This window comes from Danio rerio, chromosome 16 (genome assembly GCF_049306965.1).
Source record: "Danio rerio strain Tuebingen ecotype United States chromosome 16, GRCz12tu, whole genome shotgun sequence".
Classification (NCBI taxonomy): domain Eukaryota; kingdom Metazoa; phylum Chordata; class Actinopteri; order Cypriniformes; family Danionidae; genus Danio; species Danio rerio.
In genome coordinates this window covers 41580806-41599627 of record NC_133191.1, presented here as the reverse complement: position 1 = coordinate 41599627, position 18822 = coordinate 41580806, and the positions used below count along the sequence as shown (strand labels likewise).

Below are 18822 nucleotides of genomic sequence, written 5' to 3'. Positions count from 1 at the left end.
TATATATATATATATATATATATATATATATATATATATATATATATAATTTATACCTATACTATCTATATGTATAATGGAGTACTAAAAACTTAAAGTAAAGTAAAGAACCTTTATTGTCATTGTAGTTATACAACGAAATTAGTTTGGTAACTTACAGAGACCAGCAGCAATATAAAAAGAGAAAAAACAAACAATAGACATAATACTAAAATATAAGATGTAAGATAAAATATACTAAATGTAATAAGTCACAGTATTTACATTATGGCAAATGAGTGCAAACATGAATATCCATAAAGTGTCTTTGTGCATTAGCAGCAGAACATCAGGAAGATAGGGAGTGAGGGAGGGGGGGGGGGTGACTGTTAATGTGAGCAAAGAGGAGGGGTGGCACAGGCTACAGCTCTGGGGAAGAAGCTGTTCCTTAGCCTGTTTGTGCGGGTCTTACTCAATTTAAGTTGAAGTAATGAGTAACTTTCATAAAATTTTGAATTAACTACACTCATTTAATTTGATAAAGTTGACTGTTGGGTTTTACAGTATAGTGTATCATGTTTTACTTAAAATATTAAGCATCAAAGGTTGTTTTCAACAATTATATTTGTTTCTTAAGCAAACCAACATTTTATTTTTCTGACAAATCATGTGACATTGAAGGCTAAAGTGATGGCTGTCTCATTGTACTATTATTTACATGTACCCTACATTAGGTAATTTACGTTGTAGAATAAAATAAAATTTTTACTTTATTTTGGGAATGTAAACATTAGTGTAGCTTTGCTAAAGCATGACCACTTAAATAATAACCCTCTCTACTGCACGCATTATAAAAGATCTATAAAAATATTTGACTGTTTTTCTTTTCTTAGAATGGCTTAGCTGAATACTATTGAAAACAAACATAACACTGTATTATGATGTAAACAACATATAGTAAACATAAATATTTTCTCCAGTAAATAATATAACAAATAAATAACAAGTATAATATATTCAGATGCATTATAATAATGTAGCTACTAGCTAACAATGTTTATATATTATTCTATATACTATACTACACCTGTCTTATATGCTTCTGAGCTAACTTACTTGAACTGTCTCCATCCCTTCTCTTATCAAATGTCCAATCTACATCATTCTCATGGTCACTAAAACCCATCTCATCCTCACTTTCATCTGCAGGAAGAGCCAGTTCTGTCCTTTTATTCTTAATTATTGCCATTAAAATTAGATTTTATCTATAAGTCAAATTCCATTAACATACAACTAATCAACACTATAGAACTAGCATTCATGTTGTTATTGTTACAACTTAAAAGTTCACAGTTGACCTTGCTAGCTAGCTAACCCATTGCAATATTGCACTTTCCACTATTGGACAGAGTTGCCATTCGATGGATTTACAAAAAACTAATTTGATAACTTTTTTGAATTGTGAATATGTCATCATAACTTAATGGAGGTGATGTTTCAGATTTTGTTGTGGATCTGACATAAGTTAATCCTTTTGTTTTTAATAACGTTTACATTTGCATTTTGCAACTACTCACTGTCAGAAATTGCGCCACAGAAAAACACTGCATATCATGTGACCTAACCAAAGCACATCATTGGCTACACTAAGGCCTTCTCTTTCCAACAACAACAAAAAAAAATAAAATAAAACCAAAAAATGTTGGTCTTAAAGAGACAGTGACAGGGAAATGAACATAAATATCATGTTGCCACATGGCAACAGCATGCGTTAGAGGGTTAAGTATTAAATAAACTGTCAAATTTTGTCAACTTCTTGGACAGACCAAGTCAAATTGGCCTGTATAGAATTTAGTGTAATTTTTATTCGAAATATCACTACTAAAATTACAAAACTAATGTAACTCATAGTAAACTCACTTTAAATGCTGGGGCGGCACAATGGCTCAGTGGTTAGCACTGTCACCTCACAGCAAGAAGGTCACTGGTTTGAGTCTCGGCTGGGTCAGTTGGCGTTTCTGTGTGGAGTTTGCATGTTCCACCCATGTTGCTGTGGGATTCCTCCTGGTGCACCGGTTTCCCTCACAGTCCAAAGAGATGCACTATAAGTGAATTGAATTAGCTAAATTGGCCATAGTGTATGTGTGTGAATGCAAGAGTGTATTTCCCAGTACTGGGTTTCAGCTGAAAGGGCATCCACTGCGTAAAACATATGCTGGATAAGTTGCCAGTTCATTCCACTGTGGTGACCCCTGATTTATAAGAGAAAAAAAATAAAATGCTGGTCTCTCTTTTTGGGCTTATACTCTACAGTACATAATAATCACATATCCAACTTGAATTACTGTAAATCTTCAACATTTTGGTGCCTATATATTGGCTTTGTCTTATTATTAAGCAAAAAAAGGTTGCAGATGTGAAAAAAAAGTTATGTAAAAATGCTATTAAGTTTAATTTTATGAATACAATTATTTGATGTAAAATAAGCATTTAGCACAACTTATTTTACTCTAAAAATGCTAGAAAATTAAATCAGATTAAATTGTATTCTAAGTTTAAATCAGTATTTTCCATAATGTCTCTCATGCAATTATGATTTTTCCATTGTTATAGCATTATGCTCTGTTAGTATAAATCTGTCAAACACTGACATTGTTGCAAATCTTAATAACGATGTGCTGAAACGAAATATAATAGCATTTTTTTGGCTTTAACATGCCATATCAACAACTAGCATGACGACTAATCTCTGTTAACTTTTATGTATATTTTAAATCCTTTTCTGTCTTTTGAAAATCTTTTAAGAAGGGCGAATTTTTAGGATATCAAGATGGTGGACTGGCTCTCAAAAAGCTTGTCTACTCACTGCTGGAGGTGGAAAAGCTTATGTACTTAGTGGGTAGACCGTATTCTGGAGCATTCAAAAGTCTGTTTTCTTTAGTCTAGAACGTGAAGTTTCAAAGAGCTCAAAAACTGAGCACTCGCTCTGCGTTTGTGAAGGTGCCGAGGTGCCATTTAATTCCTTCTCTGACAATCAATAGTTTGGCGGTGAAGAGTGCTTGGCTTTGATTGATATGAGCTATCGGAGGGAAGGCATCTGGACGTGGACTGGAAATGGGGCGAGACGGATGCTTTCGAGTGCAGGGGCCCATCTGTCCACATTGATTTGGCTCGAATAGCGTTTGACTACTAAATCTTAGAACTCCGGGAACGGGGGAAAATAGAGCAGAAAAGCTCTTCTTATCCAGGTCTGCGGTCATATCTGTCAGATGAAGCTTTCGACATTCCCTGCAGCTGTTTACATCTGGTGCCTACAAAGTCCTTTTTAAAACATGCACATGCTTGAGCATTATTGCTGCACAATATTTCTTTGTAAGTTTTGTAACCATTTTATCAAAATACATCTAAAAATCATGTAGAAAATGATTTCTACACTTTGGACTGATATCCTGAAGTTGAATTAGGAAATAACATAATATCATGATTGATAGGTTAATTGGTTGTTTGGTTGGTTGGTTGGTTAGTTGGTTGATTTGATTTGATTTAAACTGAATTGATTTAAATTGAGGTGATGCGGTGGCACAGTAGGCACGAAGACACCTAACAGCACAAAGGTAGCTGGTTCGCGCCTCGGCTGGGTCAGTTGGCGTTTCTGTGTGGAGTTTGCATGTTCTCCCTACATTCTCGTGGCTTTCCTCAGGGTGCTACGGTTTCCGCCACAGTCCATAGACATGCGGCACAGGTGAATTGGGTAGGCTAAATGTATGAGTGTGAATGAGTGTGTACGGAGGTTTCCCAGAGATTGGTCCAAGGGACTAAGCCGAAAAGAAAATGATGAATGATTGATTGATTGATTGATTGATGGTTTTGATTTGATTAGATTTTATTTTTTTTTTTTGTTGATTGATTCGTTGGTTGGTTGGTTGGTTTGATTGATTGATTGATTGATATTGGTTTGATCAGTTGATTTGATTTTGTGTGTTGAATGGTTGATTTGATTTGATTTGATTTGGGTTGGTTGGTTGATTGATTGATTTGATTTGGGTTGATTGATTGAATGATTGATTGATTGATCAGTCGGTTGATGTAATTGTTGGTTGGTTTATTTAAATTGATTGTTTGACTGACTGGTTAGGATTGATTGATTGATTGATTGATTGATTGATTGATTGATTGATTGATTGATTGATTGATTGATTGATTGATTGATTGATTGATTGATTGAGAAGTGTATGATTACTATAATCAGTATCTCTGTTGAAAGATTCCATTTAAGTTATTTGGTAACCTATTGCCCCACAACAGGTAAGATTATCACCTGTAAGGTAATCAGTACTGTTAGTTGATTGTTTACTTTCCCAGTGTGTATGATTATCATATGTGATCAGTGTATCTATTCGTGATTTAGAATAGTATATTTTATTTTAACTATGTATGAATTTTTGTAAGAAAGAAAGAAAAAATAAAGAGAAAGAAAGAAAGAAAGAAAGAAAGAAAGAAAGAAAGAAAGAAAGAAAGAAAGAAAGAAAGAAAGAAAGAAAGAAAGAAAGAAAGGACATTGTAACACTAAAGACTGGAAATGTCAACATCAAGAAAAAATCTAATATTGTGAAAACTTTTTTATATATATATTTTTTTATTAAAAAAAACATAAAATGATATATACTTTCATTTATTCAGTCAGTCGGCCAGTCAGTCAATCTATATCATAAATAATAATATATAAACAATAATCAGTCTATATCAACAATAATAAAGGGATCATGTACATACAGTACGAAATACCTTTATACAGGTGGTGAATGTACATTATTTCACTTATTGCATGATATTATTACTACATTCCACAAAAGTAAACAGGCACAAAACATTGATCTGAACTTCATTTACAGTCAAGATGATTACAAGGACCCGGGTGAGCCTGCTATTAGTTAAAATTACATAACTTGGATTGTTGTGATTGCCCAATCAAGTATTCCAGAGAGTCCTGTAATAATTTATTAATTGATCCAAATTGGGTTTGATCCAAGAAACGCCATTCAATCTTTTAAATGTGTATATTATGTTATAAAATCAATTTAATCAGTGTAATATATAGCTTGATTAAAATTGTCCAAGTATTATGTTATATTATGTTGCTGCCAGTCTTGGACAGAAGGCCTATGTGGGTTGCAGCAGTGATATATCAAAATGTGTCATCATGTGCAAATAGTTAGCTTAGCAAGATACTTTCTGAGTAGCATTTAAGGGCACATTTATTTGAAATAACCACATCAGCAAATGTTGAGCCAATCTTATCACTTCTTAATCACTTCTGAGGTTTCATAACCTCAAAACTAAGTATTTATATAAGATCTCAAGTTATATTCTGATTTTGCTGCAGCACTGCCTACATCTTGGACCTAAAATGTAAATGTAGGCATATTTCATAAATTAATCTCAATTGTGAGTCAAATGTGTGCCAAGTTTAAACATCATTTGCATCAATTAGGTTCCATGCCAAGTATAGAACTTAGATATATTAATTCTGCACCCTTTTCTGGCAGTCTAAAACTGTTTTGATGGTGTGTTTTGTAGTTCATATAGCTTTTATATTTCCGTTGTTTGTGATTTTATTGAAGTGAGTAAGTCACACATGTTTGGAATAATATGAGAAAGTACGGGCCTATCACAGCAATTACATTAAAAAAATTAACTAAATCCACACCAACATGAAAACATTCAGATTATTATTATGTGTTTTTACTTTAAATGAGCAATATCACACGAATAGTGTGATGTGGCTGTGTTTCGGCACTGGTGGGAGGTGTGAGTTGGCGTCCCAACAGTGACAATATACAGCCACATTGCACTGCTACTGTATGAGTGTGATATTGCGTTTATACAACAGTTAGACGGCATCATTGTAAAATTACAAAAATTAATGTAACTCACAGTAAACTCAACCCTAAATGCTGGGGCGGCACGATAGCTGAGTGGTTGGAAATGACACCTCACAGCAAGAAGGCCGCTGGTTCGAGTACCGGCTGAGTCAGTTTCCGTTTCTGTCGGAGTTTGCATGTTCTAACCATGTTGGCATGGGATAGTTTCATGAATAGTATTTTATAGTTTGTAGTATTTTTTAAATTGGGAATTCATATTGTGTGTAGATAATGCTTTCACTTGTAAAGACTGTCAAGACAGATTAATTTGTTGATCATTTATTTTAATTGAACGATATTATGCAGCCTGTCTCTTTCCTGCTCTTTCCTGCTTTCAGTAATGCCAACGTGTTAATAAATGTGTAAAAACACATGCGTGTTAACTATCATTTTAACATAGTTTTTTTTTTTCATCTAAACACATTAAACTCATAATGTCATAGCTGCATTATTTACACTTCTTCTTAAAATTTCTAGAATATGTGACTGTATGTGGCCGTATTTATTTGTTTATAAATCTAAACACGCTGTCTTTTAGAAATTATTAATATTTCAAAATAGGCACTATGCTTATAAATAACTATATTCTCGACTAAAAAAGCTTCAAACGTACATTATGTTGCCCAACAGCAGCAATATTTGTCAAACTGTAGAGTGTCCTCTGCTTGTTGCTGTATGTGGGCGGAGCAATACACAAAGGTGAAGAGGGAAGAGGCAAAATATTACTGGCAAAATATTGCACGGCTATCAGCTAATCAGATTCAAGAACCAGACAGAAATGTTGTATAAATGCTATTATTTGGTAACTTTCACTTCAAATGCTCACGTTCTACATGGCTTTAGTCTCACTTTACAATAGGGTTTTATCAGTTAATGTATTTATTAACATCAACTAATACAGAACAATACTTGTAAAGCATTTATTAGTCATAGTGCTACATTTACTAATGCATTATGAACATCCAAATTCATTCTTGTTACCATGTTATGCACTGTGAGTTAACAAAAACAAACAAAGAACAACTTTGTTTCTATTAACTAACATTTACAAATATGAATAAATACTGTAACTATATATAGTTCATTGTTGGGTAATTTACTAAATGGATTGTTATCATTGTAGTATATTTCACAGCTTTTTTAACATTAGAATATGAACAGTGACAATAGTAAGGAATTAAAAAAGACGGAGAAAGAGATTAGATTTTCTCCCAAATTAAGCAAATAAATAATCGCCAGATTAATCAAATTAAAAAAAATTGCAGACTTAAAATGCATAGAATGTAATGAGTTTTACCTTTTGAGTTTTAGCTTATATTACCTTAAAACACAACGTTTACTCATCACACACAATGACCTCATGAATTAAGAAATAATTTTTTTTTCTAACCGTAGGAGCATTAGCCCTGTTGTACCCCAGTCTTCAGTTTCAGCCAGTTTATGTGCTTATGTTTAGGAGAATCCTGATCACTTCAGCTCTGCCTCATAAGCCTGCGAGTTGTTTTCAAGGCTCTCTAGCTCCCCTCTCAAGTCACTTTACTCCGAGCATGATGGCAGTATAATGGCCATAGTGGCACAGTTGGCACACAGGAAGAGCTCAGCGTCTGGGGCAGATCCTCCCCATGGCGGCTGTGAAGCTCTCTTTGATGTGGACGTAGCCAGCAGAGCGAGCTTTTGGCCAGAGATACAGCCTGGGTGGAGGTCAATCTCTGATCTCTGTCACATCAAAGCAGGTGTTCCTTCTTCCTCAGTCCTTCATCCTTTTCATCTCGTTACTCTTTTGCAATTCCTCTCACTAACTGGCCGATCACGCCCACTCGCCTCTCTCTCTTTAGCTACGTTTACAATGTGTTTTCAATTTAACACCGTGGTTTAAATTGAAAACAATGCTGCTGTTCTAGAAAAGAACTCAATTTACACCACAGGGCTGAAAATGCATGTCAGAAGTAGCTATACAATTACAGTAGACATTGTAGTCTATGAACAGTTATAAAAATAAACATGTTTGTTATAAACAACTAGTAGGCATGTATTAATAGGGTTGAAAAAAATCATAACAGCAAATACTTTAACATACTTTAAAGGGCTCCAATTTTGGCCTTTTAAGTATTTTGTATCTCCAGAGTGTGTCTGAAATTTCAGGTCAAAATATCTATCAGATCATTTATTATACCCTGTTGAAAATATAATTTTTTAGGGTAGAGACATCTCCACTCTTGGAACATTGTGTTTCAGAGGATAACCAGGGTCGGATGTCAGGATAAACACAGCAAAATGACAACTCAGACACGATGAAACAAACTCACAGTTACAAATTCCACAGTAAGATGAATGAGCCGCACACAAATGCCTTTACAATGGCACACACACAAACAAATAAACACACTGTGCTGGTTTTACTCATCTGCTTGCTGCAAATGTCTATCAAACGGGTAAATATGCAGCTATATAGAGATCCATTATAGCCAAGTTACTGTATAAAATAAACCTGATTTAACATGTACAAACCCAGAATTATGTGTGATTGAAGCATCCTTGTTTATAGTTGTATCTGTGGCAATTCTGTCGGTTATGAATTGCGTAGCTCAAAAAGTATAGTTTAAAATGCCATAAAAATACAAAGTGTACCATTCACTGCTTCTTGGGTTTGATCACAGAGAGTGGGAACAGATCTTTTAATCCCAGTTTCTTTACAAATTCTGTCCTGTGGACATAAATATTTGTGTTAATACTGAGGTGGGTGGAGAAAACAAACATAATCTTGCGAGAAACCGCAAGTATTTTACATTTTGTCCGTTTAGTGGCTAATTTGGACGAATTTGTATGAGTTCAGTCGTATGAAAATGTAAAATTTTAAAAAGGAGTCGTGGCACCCAAACCTGCCCCTAAACCCATCCATCATTGGGTGATGAGCAAATCCTACTAAATTGTATGAATTAAATTTTATGAATTCATACGAATTAGCCACTAAATCAAAAAGTCAAAAATTGCCATGAGATTGCGTTTGGAAAACGCATTGCTTATGTATGTCATGTTGTGGTGGGCCTTAAAATCGTTGGGATTTGGATCTTATTTTATTGTCAGCAATTAAAAAACAAACAAAAAAAGTCCATTATAACTGAGGAAATACTATTTTAACACACATTTCTGTCCCAACAGCTTCCAAAAGTTGATTTTGCTTCATAGGTACCCCATAAATTAGGGCTGGGTGATATTGCAAAAAATTTATAAATAGAATTTAATGTTTCATATCGTTTGGTATCGATAATTGTTTAATGTTTTTTAACAATCCATTTAGGTATATTATGATTTTTTTTTACCATTTTATTTAATAAAGCAAATAGTTTTAATTGTCAAAAACAAAAATCTGATCTCTTTAAAAGAAAATATATTTTATAAAAAAAAAAACACAAGTGTTAAAGAGACTCTTATACTTGATGAATGAAAAGTTACAAAGTGTGTGTAATAGTAAACTGCAAATGCCAAAAAATCAAAGATAGCTTAAAGGTGTGAATAATAATTCAATTGATGATGATGATACAGTAAAAAAACTAATTTATCAAATTTGAGCTTTCAAGTAAAGGAACCAGCCATCATTATTCAAGTACATACTGCAACATTACAAATTGTGAAGTTGAATGACTACATAGGCGAGAGTGCGTGTTTTCCTTCACTATTTTATGCACTTTGCACTGATAAATGGACAAACCATTGTTGCAGCTCCAATGCAAGTTTATGGAGAAAAGTAAAAAGCATTATAGTGTTTGGATGTGCTTGTTTGTCTGAGGTAATCAGTCTGCTGTTATTACTGAAATGTGTATATTCCATAAAAAGTGTGAAGCAGATTGGTTAGTTGTACTTAGGTAAATTGCAGTGTGCTCACAGCATTGGTAAAGTTGAGAGGTTTTCAAGGTGTGCCTGGAAAATATGCGCCGCTTGCACAACATATGCGGGTCGCTCCTATATGCACGTCATGCAAGTGACAAACTAACACCCTAAGCTTATTGCCATTGTTTCCAAGGCACGCGCTAAGCAACCACATTTAATAAAACTATAGTCTTCAAACAGAAACTTCATACCAAACTTTTTTTTATTATCAATATTGACAATAGTGTTTGGCCAATAAATACCGATACAAATTTATCACCCTACTTTAAATATTACCTGTATTCAGAACGGAACAAGATAGAAGTTTGAGAATATAAAAAAAATATAATTTAATTAAAATATAAGTAATTTTGAGAAAAAATCATCCTTCCATTTTTTATAAATAATACATAAAACACTTATTAGAATGGCGTATAAAGAAAGCCTCACATTCCAGTCAAATTAGGCAATTGTAAATCTTTGCTGACTTGTTCTATGGGGAGGGGGTCTGTACAGATTTCCTGGATTTGTTGGTGTGTTGTTTTACAGGAGGAATGTTCAACACAGGCTCATTGAAAATACGTTCTATTACCACAAAAAATGTACTTCAGCATAAGTTTGACTGCAGTGTCTAGGTAAATGGAAGCAGTAGAATGAATAACGAGTATTTCACAGACTTTTGCATGCAGTTCTTGCACAACATCAAACAAATAACTTAACATGTCTGTCTATCTAAAAATGGACTACTTTTCTGGTGTGGTCAGTTTGCTTGGTAGTTCATTGTGTACAGTGTTGTAGTTGTGATGCAGAGTTTGGTTTCAAGTTTGGTGAATCATAATTTTTCTCTCATGCTTGCTTTTGAAGACACTATGAGTTGGTTTTAGGTCACTAGTTCACTAGGTAATGATATTGTATCTGAAATGTACAGCTAAATGTATCTCAAGTAACAAATTTCAGATTCACAAAAATGTTGACAACACCCTCTAGTGGGCATGTCATCTGAAATGTGCAACAAAACATGGGATGGAGATGCACTGATGCAGATGAGCCAAACAGAGAGGAAATGTGAGCAGCCACACCATTTTCAAACATCAGCATTTTAGTTCCTCTTCACTGAAGCACAACTCTGGAGTCTGGTCTGGTTTGCCGCTTTTCCAAAAGTCTCCACGAGGCAAAATGCACTAAAATAAGCATCCTTACTGGCCTGCTCACTCCCGCTCTGTCTCTGTTTCATGTCCTCAGCCAAGACTCCCACACAGAGGCGACAGTGACATCAGAACTGATGGACGTTTCAGAGCCCTTTCTGTCAGACGTTCACATAATGCTCATCTGTCACTTCTCTGTCTGCTGCTCCCGCTCGTTATTTCATCCTGATTCACACACACACACATTAAAAACCTCCGCCTCTCCTCCACACAATCATCGCTTGACATTTATTTTGTTGTTGTTCTTGATATTACAGCAATTCATATGAGACGCTTAGTCACACGTATCTGACTGTTTTTGAAATAATATTGCAAATCACAGAGTGTGGCAACAACAATTATGAGAACGCAAACATTTATGTGGCATTAAAATAGCGCATATTGTGAAGGGAATTGGAATGAAGTCCCTCATGGTGAAATGAATGTACATCAGAAAAAAATCAGGATTACCTTAGTTTAAAGGTACAGTGCTCAGCATAATCGAGGACACCCAATTTCGGAAAATACATTTTTATCAATTTCTTAGTGAATATGGGTATATATATATATATATATATATATATATATATATATATATATATATATATATATATATATATATATATATATATATATATATATATATATATATATATTCAAATTAAGCATACAAGGCATTGGCAAATACTGTATTTTGGACAGTGCAGTTGTTAATTATATGTTATTAATAGGGTAATATTTATTGTTTTAAGACCCCGTTAATTAATTTAAAGACTTTAAAAGAAAACAGACAGTGAGAAATTGAGAAGTTGTTTAACAAGGTTTATTAAACACTGAAAAATGTCTGTTGGAATAACAAAGAAAGCTGATCCTAATTGGTCCTCGAGCGCGAGGTACTCAAGCTAGAGTTTGACCTTTTGGATAAAACCTTTTTTGCTTTTAAATAAAAAGACTTAAAATATAAACAACTTAAAAAAAATATCACAAATAAGAAAATCCGAATAACAAATAAGAACATGTGAATAACTCAGTTTTGACAAAAATGTTAGATGTAACCTTATAAACAACCTTAGAACCTTAGAAACAAAAAATAAACAAAAAAAAATGTGGAAATTATGTTTTGCAATCACAAGATTAATAAAAAAATATTAAGAAGGAAACATTTCATAAATTGCCATATCCCATTTATTTGTTTACAAGTTTAACAACAATAAAAAAAAATTCAGCAAATGCATCCTGAAATAGGTTGGATTTTTCCAAACATCTTTGCTTGCATCAGGTATGCGGACATTTTCAAACTAATAACAATAAATAAATATAAAGAGAAAATACCTTTATTTTCTGTCTATTCTTTTTTATGTTCTTTTATTGGCCTTATTTGCGTGCATGCATGCGTACGTGTGTGTGTGTGTGTGTGTGTGGATGTGAATGTGCTCTACTTGGCTGGAGAGCTGAAGGCAGGTAGAGAAGCAGATCAAAAGGCTTCAGTGCCCTTCACTCTCATTTTATTGTTGGGTTGTGAGTTGTCGTGTGTGTCAACCCTGGCCTCAGATCAGCCCTGCAGACCCAGACGGCCAGAGACAGGTCATTTCAGATCAAACTTACTGTTCAGACCCTGCTGACGTGACCTGGAAGCCTCGGGCTCTGTGGGTGAAATGAGTCTGAGGGAAAAAAAGACCCAGAGGACAGAGGCTGAAATGGAGCACTTTAGAGGATGCGGGGTGTAAATCCAGCTGTTTGAGCTGACAGCGGGATTAGTGACGTTTTCAAGCAGTGACTGACGACGCTAAGACCAAGTTATGTAATAGCTGATTCATTCACATTTGTTAGTTGCTTAGTGAATCGTTGATATCCATTTGGACAGATGGACTGCGACTGCTGATGACGACAAGTCATGTATTTTTAAAAAGTCACACAAACAAGGCTTGCTTTTACATGCTTTATAAAAGAAATCAGATGAGTTTTCTTTCACTGACCTGTTTTTTCTTTTTTTTTTTCTTTTAAAGTGCATTTCAAAGTCCTCCCCTGTTTTCTTTTGGTAAAAAGAAGTAAAAAAAAATGAAGTTCAGTGCACACATTTGAATGCATAACCCAACATTGGGTAAAATATGGGCAAACCTATCCACTGATTTTAATAATAATAAAAATATATATATATATAATTGTATCTAATAATATTCTAATAATATTCAACTTGTCACCATTTTTATCAGAAAACGTATTTCTAAAGATGCTGTTGACTTGAAATTTTCACCAAATGTTGGTAACAACCAAAGAAATCCATAAATGAAAAGAAAACTAATCTAATTAGTTTACAAATTTAGTTTTGTGTAATAAAATGAAATGACACAGGAAAAAAGTATTGAACACTGAAACATTGAAACATAGAAAGAAAGGTATAGAAAGGGAGTGAAAGCCCAGACAGCAGCTGAAATCTCTCAGTAGTTCTTCAGCAACCCTCTGCCCTTCGTCATTAAATAATTTTCAATTAAATTAATTTTCACTGTTTCTGTCCAATATCTACATTATCAGGAGGATAAAAATGAAACAAAGGTAGACAAGGAAGACAATGATCCAAAACATAACCTAGAAAACTCTTAAGTGCTTTCAGTGAAAGAAAATCAAGCTGTAGAATGGCCCAGCCAATCACCTGACTTGAATCCAATTAGAGAATCCAAATTAAAGATCAGATTTGATAGACGAGACCCACAGAACCATCAAGATTTTTACACTGTTGAGTCTGTGAAAAACTAACAACTGAGCAATTCATGTGACTTCATTCTCCACATACAGTAGGTGAGAGTTCAAAGTGGTTATTAACGCCGCAGCATGTACCGCCGCCGTTTGAAATAGGTGCCGCTCTGTTTTTAGTGTATGACCGTGGCGTCTTTAAGCTGCCATCACCAGAAAAAAAGGCCTTTTATATGAAGTTATATGAAGTATTAAATACGTTTCAGTAGTTTAGTACATTCATCTCGTGTCATTCCATTATTATTGTTTGGGTTTTTACCTAAATTTGGTTTAATTTCAAAAATGGAGATACTCAACTGTTTAACTTTTAAGAGTGTTGTAAAATGCCTAAAAAGATCATTTTCCTAAAAAGATTAAATATATAGACTTTATGAGTATATAAAGTATAACATAAGTATTCTTTTATTTTAACTTCTCAGCCTTTTTCTTTCTCGTTACTTCATAATTTACAACCTTTCATATTTTTTTTTAGCATGAAACTTTCTACATGGACCATAGTAAAGCTCAAAGTCTCTTCTTTCTAATGATACCTATGTTTATAGCTCACTGGGTCAAAATCTGTTGTTCTTTTTTAAGCTAGGTAGGTGTAAATCCCCAAAACTGAGTGCTGGCAAACAGGTCAACTATACCTGTGGGTCTCAACCATGTTCCTGAAGGACCACCAGCTCTTCAAATTTTCCTTGTCTCCTAACCACACACACCTGATTTAGCTCATTAGCAGATATCAAGAGACCTGTAATGGGTGTGACAGACAAAGGAGACATACAAAACATGCAGTGTTATTGGTCCTCCAGGAACATGGTTGAGAACCACTGAACTATACCATAAAAGTTGAAACTCATGTGTGATGTTGGACAACAAGCATACAGTGACAGGGAATAATGCTTCAGTAACTCTCATTTACTTAAAGGTTTCTTGTTTGCAGTGTGAATAAGGGTAATTTGAGATGAAAGAGATGAGCTATGGCCTTTTATGGATCGCCTAGTTTGGTGATTAATGAACCACTTCTGTTCCAAACTCAGGCTTGCACATAATTAAAACTTTAAGTCTGACCACTAATCATAATTTACATGCCCAAACCTCAGGATGATAATAAAATGTACAATTGGCTTCCAGGCCACTTAATATTTCTAAAGTTTCCTGTATCTTTATTCAGGTCAAATAGCAGAATTTTGTCCTTCATAAATGCTGTTCGCATGCTTTCTGACCTCTGACTTTTTCTGTTATTCTTTTTCAGAGTTTCTCTTCTCATTTTCCGGCAAAGCAAGAGTCTCTACATCAAGTCCACCTTCGCTCACTTCTACTCTTCTTTTTTTCTGTCTAAATCTCTCTCAGATTGAGTGCTTTTTCTGTGTATGCATGTATGGGTGTGTGGGGTGTGTGTGTGTGTGTGTGTGTGTGTGCGTGTGTGTGTGCGTGTGCGTGTGTGTGTGTGTGTGTGTGTGTGTATGTGTGTTAATGTTCATTAAAGAGTCTATTTTTAATCAGTGCTTTGTACTGTAATGTGCAATTAATTGCTCTTTACCTCTTCAAAGTGGATTCCAATCAAAGAACAAAATCCAAATAGACTAAATGTTTCTGTGGGCTTTTATGCCAATGTTAGGATCTGTTTTCCATAATTTATTGCTGATTCTTGAGTGCTTTTACTTGCCTATAATTCATTTCGCATTAATACCATGTGATATAGAAAAAATGATGTGTACTATGTTTAAATCATTAACAAATCTTCAGTAAATTAATGACGCAACTAGATGTGTCAAATTGATTTTAATGCTATTTATTGTATAATAGTTTTTATTTAATTTTGTATTTATAATTTGTTTTTTTTTACTTTTAATTTGAATCATTTAAAATGAATAAAATAAAAAAATATAAGCATTTACTTCATAGTTTATGTGGCAGAAAAATCATCTTAAGTTGTGACAAAAATAAAAGCACAATACATAAAAAGTGTGTTTGTCTCAAAGGTATAGTTCCCCTAAAAGTTTGCTGTTAATTTATTTATATATTTATTATATAAAAAGATAAGAGGAAAAGCAAACAAATAAAAACTCTCCTACTATATATATATATATATATATATATATATATATTTTTTTTTTTTTTTTTTTTTTTCATCATTAAACTGTAATAAAGCTGTCAAAATTAACAGCATTTAAAACATCCGCTTTGCAATGCAATCCACGTGTTGAATTGGTCGCATGACTAAATCACATGACTAAAATGTGTCATTGTTTTCAAAATGCTCAGTTTTCACAGTCCACACAAAATGGTGTTTTCAGATATATCCCTTTAGACAGCGTTTTCAAAAAGATATGTTTTCGTTTCCTAACAATGACATTAAAATGAGGAGAAAAATATGCAGTTTTAAACAAAAACGTATTAGTGTGGACATGGCCTGATAGTGCTGATAGTACCATTGACATTCATGACATTCTGTCCTGTCGCCATCTTGTGAATAGACAACGTTAACTGTCTTTGGTTCGTTCAGTATAGCAAGCTAATGGCCACCAATGCGCTGTCTCTCAGAAATTATAAATATTTAAAATAGGCACTACCCTTATCAATAAACTACATAGTTGCAATCTAAACAACTACATTCTTGCCTAAAAAAGCATCAAAAGTACATTATGTTGCCCAACAGCAGGAATATTTGTCAAACTGTAGAGTGTCCTTTGCCTATTGCTGTATCTGGGCAGAGTAATACAGAAGGGTGAAGAGATGGTAGAATGCTGTTACTGGCAGAATATTGCACGGCTATCAACCAATCAGATTCAAGAACCAGACAGAAATGTATAAATAAAATGTTCTCTCTCTCTCTCTCTCTCTCTCTCTATGTATTTATATATATATATATATATATATATATATATATATATATATATATATATATATATATATATATATATATATATATATATATATATATATATATATTATTGGCGGGTATCTAAATTAACAGCAAATTTTCTTTTACCACAGCATTTATGTACGACTACATTTGACAGACGCTGAAACATACAATTTTAAAGTATTGAAGTGTTTAAAATAAACATTGTTACATATTAACAGCAAGAAAAAACAACAAATTAGGAAGCTAATTTGTATTAAGAATATTTATATCATGAAGATAATAAGATGGATCCTCTATTTCATGGAAATAATATAACTCTTTAAAATGATATATATGTTTCAAAATGATTCATTTGTAAGCCTGTAAAGTTACTCGTACATTATTAACTAACATTTTAGATGCTGTCAGTACATCAATATCATATGTTTCAGTGTTTATGAAAATGTATTTTGGTAAACCTCAAAAAAAAAAAAAAAAAACGATGTTGATTTTCTCTTTTGCTTCTTGTTTCAAGAATCAGTCTTGCACTAGTTCTCATATCAGCTCATATTGATCTTCTGGTACTTACACTGTGCTCAAAATACAAGTGTATATTTATTTTTCTAGGGTACAATATATATAATCCATGTAATGTTGACACTGTTTTTAGGATCATTCTGTATAAGGCAATTTACTTGTTATGAAGAAACGTTCGAGGTTACTAAAGTAACCCTTCGTTCCCCGAGGAGGGGAACGGAAGCACTATAAGTGGATTTGATTTGTAAAATCCACGCATTGGGGAGGTTCGGTTCAGAAGCTACTCGTCTGAAAGAGTATTGAACGGGCCAATTAAGAATGAATTGGCAGCGCAAGCCTGCGCAGGTGAGCGGCATAAGCAATCAACTGAGTATATAAGCTCACCTGGCGCCAGCAGACGCTATCCTTTTTAAGCTGAAGAGACTTTCAACAGCTAAGGGACAGTCATTATGGCGACGGAGTATAGTGCTTCCGTTCCCCTCCTCGGGGAACGAAGGGTTACTTTAGTAACCTCGAACGTTCCCCTTCGGGGGGAACTTCAGCACTATAAGTGGATTTGATTTGTAAAATCCACGCATTGGGAGCCCATTGAAAGCGCCATAATGACTGCACCTTACCAACACCCCCGATGAGGAGATAGTCAAGCAAGCGTGACGCACCCGCATCATGGGGGGGCGCGGTCCTCCAACGTGTCCCTGGCCCTAATTTATCCTACTTCAACAGAAGTTTTACGGATTTAGATATATTTTTTGGGAAGTCGTGAGCATCTAGATAATTCTAGGAAATACGACAGTACGTTGGGAAGCGTGCAATCCCGATAGGGAGGACGCTGCGGAGGCCATCCGTTACCCAAGGGGGGATAGATGGCAGAATTTACATATGGACTAGCCCTAAAAAGGGGGAGTACGCATAGCAAAAGAGTGGTTAGCGGGGAGGGAAGACACGGGTCCGCCCGGGGGGGGGACTTAACCGTGGCGGAATAAGCATATGGGATCGCCTAGTGGGGATCACGCATAGCAGGCACCTTTACCCAAAACGCGGGCTGACCAGCGGGCAGACCTACAACGTAGTGGGCCAGCAAGTGACTCCTCCGCTGAGTCAGTGCTGGGGGCCACGGAGGAATCTGCAGGGCTCACCTGACGGGGAACTTTACTGACAGATAAAAAGGCGCACGTATCTCCGTGTTAGGGAAAATGGCGCAGCAAGCGTGTTTCAACACCCTACCGAATTGTTTCCTCAATCACCAAGGGTTACCTAATACCCTTGAGGAAACCGGCTCCACTCGCAGATTGTAAAACCTTGCAAATGTGTTGGGTGTCACCCAGCCCGCAGCTCTACAGAAGTCTGTTAGAGGGGCGCCGCGTGCGCGCGCTCGAGAGGATGCGAAACTCCGAGTGGAGTGCGCACGCGCTCTCGGGGGACGCGGCTTATCTCGGCTCTGATAGTGAAAGAAAGGCATCCACAATCTAGTGGGAACTTATTTCGGTACGGCACTTCCCTGCTGCCGACCGTTATAACAGACGAAGAGCTGCTCAGATGATCTAAACTCTGAGTGCGGTCCGGATAATACGCAAACGCGAACTGGACAATAAAGAAGGGCTGGGTCTGCCTCCTCCGAGGGCAGCGCTTGCAGGCTCACTACCTCGTATTAAAACGGAGTGGTAGGAACCTTGGGCACATATCGCGGGCGGGGTCTCAGGACGTGAGAGAAGCCAGCCCAATTACAGGCACGAGTCACTGACCGAAAAAT

At 35.2% G+C, this 18822-nt stretch overlaps 1 protein-coding gene across 12 annotated transcripts in view; it reads left to right on the top strand.

Moving 5' to 3' along the window:
* The window catches only part of tsnare1 (T-SNARE Domain Containing 1), a 488539-nt gene that overhangs the window by 286643 nt on the left and 183074 nt on the right, over positions 1–18822 (top strand). For 6 of the 12 annotated variants that reach the window (XM_073926470.1, XM_073926469.1, XM_073926463.1 and 3 more), the window contains one exon: positions 14940–15652. The exons of the other annotated variants lie outside the window; for them this stretch is intronic. The gene's annotated coding sequence lies outside the window, so the exon portion shown is untranslated. Of the gene's footprint in view, positions 1–14939; positions 15653–18822 lie in introns of those variants that run through there. 12 annotated transcript variants of the gene reach the window in all.